This window comes from Tupaia chinensis, unplaced genomic scaffold (assembly GCF_000334495.1).
Source record: "Tupaia chinensis unplaced genomic scaffold, TupChi_1.0 Scaffold146740_1, whole genome shotgun sequence".
In the NCBI taxonomy this organism is placed as follows: Eukaryota; Metazoa; Chordata; class Mammalia; order Scandentia; family Tupaiidae; genus Tupaia; species Tupaia belangeri.
In genome coordinates this window covers 130,780-132,292 of record NW_006206595.1, presented here as the reverse complement: position 1 = coordinate 132,292, position 1,513 = coordinate 130,780, and the positions used below count along the sequence as shown (strand labels likewise).

The 1,513-nt window shown below is 56.9% G+C and overlaps 1 protein-coding gene and 1 long non-coding RNA gene across 3 annotated transcripts in view; one reads left to right on the top strand and one right to left on the bottom strand.

Annotated features, from left to right (window-relative positions):
- The window catches only part of LOC102469881 (uncharacterized), a 4,112-nt gene extending 2,665 nt beyond the window's left edge, over window positions 1–1,447 (bottom strand). The window contains exon 1 of one of the 2 annotated variants that reach the window (XR_337491.1): window positions 1,116–1,447. This is a non-coding gene — a long non-coding RNA (uncharacterized LOC102469881). The remainder of the gene's footprint in view (window positions 1–1,115) is intronic. The other variant, XR_337490.2, reaches the window with a different exon arrangement.
- Window positions 1–1,513, top strand: part of RARG (retinoic acid receptor gamma) — a 31,893-nt gene that overhangs the window by 10,531 nt on the left and 19,849 nt on the right.

Below are 1,513 nucleotides of genomic sequence, written 5' to 3'. Positions count from 1 at the left end.
CCAGGCCCCCTACCTGGTCCCAGCCCCCATCCTGCCCTGCACTCCTCAAATCCCCACTTTGGGCCCCGTTCCTCATTCACACCTCCCAAGTCCCTGCTCCTCTGCGCCCCCCTCCTCCAGAGACCGCATTGCCCTTCAGGTGGGACTCCCAACTTAGGACTTGCCCCTTCTGGGCGGGGCCTGCTTTACTTTGAAATGCCCCCCTCTGGTTTTTCTGAGAGAATTTTGGAAGAAAAGGAGAATTTAGCTTGAGGAATTCAGAGCCAGTTATCCTCTAGCCCCATCCAGAAGAGTAGGGGAGAAAGGAGAGATGCATAAGACCTTAGCTGTCTCTATTCCCTCCATTCCCTGCCCTGCAGGAATTCCCGTCCTCTCTGTCTGCAGTTATGGTCACACTCATCCTTGCCAGGCTGGTAGGGGCCCTGAGGGGTGACAGTGCAAGAATCTGAGTGCTAATAGCCTCATTAGTGGGGGAGGGCACACTCTTCTTTGCCTCTGGGGCCAATGCCTTTGTGGGGCTCTAGCTGGGAGGGGAGTGAGCCCTGGTGGTGGGGATCTTAGGGAAGGGGTGAGTCAGGCAGCAGCCCCCCCTCTTACTCTCACCAGGCTGGCGGAGAACATCTGGTTCCCATGAAATGCTAGAAGGCTAATGGGTCTAATTGCTGCAATAAGGACTGGGGGGACTTTGGGGAAAAGAGGGGGCACTAGATCCCCCCATCCTCTTACCTTCTCCCCAAGCCTGTGCTAAGTCTATCTGGAATGGGCAGCTGGGTGGATAGGAAGGATGGGCCTGCCACCCTATTGCCTGGTCCTAAGGCCCCTCTGCCTGCAGTGCCTGGGAAACATGCACAGATGGGGTGATGAGGAGTGGGGTGCAGCTGGTGAAGAGAAAGGGGGCTGTTGAGGACTCATGGCTTCCTGGAGCCCTCCCCCAACTCCTCCAGTGCCCTCCTCCCAACCCCCTCCCTGTGGCCTGGCCACTTCTGGTTCTAATTACCAACCAGGCAGGCCTGACTTAATTGGGACCTTTCAGATTTCGGAGGAGAAGGGAAGGAATGACAACCTAAAGTTGACTAATCAAGGATCTTTCCCCCTTGATTTTTGGGGGTACTCACCATGTTGCACTTAATTAATTTCATTTTTGCTCCTTGTCAGATTTCCTTTCAGAAACCTATTCCCCCCCCCTCTTTTTTGCCTTTTCTTTGCTGGGTAGCTGGATTCAGAAATGGGGTACTTGGAATTGGGACCCGAAGGGGGAACTCACACTGGACTGGAAAGAGCACTGCGTTCCCTTCCCATCCCTATGCCGAACTCGGTCCTGCCACCCCAGGCACCCCCGCCCGGTTCTCGAGTCAGGCCCCACTTTCCAGCCCTTCCCCTCAGTCCCTGGCAGCCACCCGGGCCCCTCCCCCGCCTTCGCTCGCCCACTCTGGCACCCCTTCCTGCTCTTTTCTTCCACCGGGCGCCCCACTCTGCAGCACCCCAGTCGCCCCCCCACCCCGGTACAACAGAT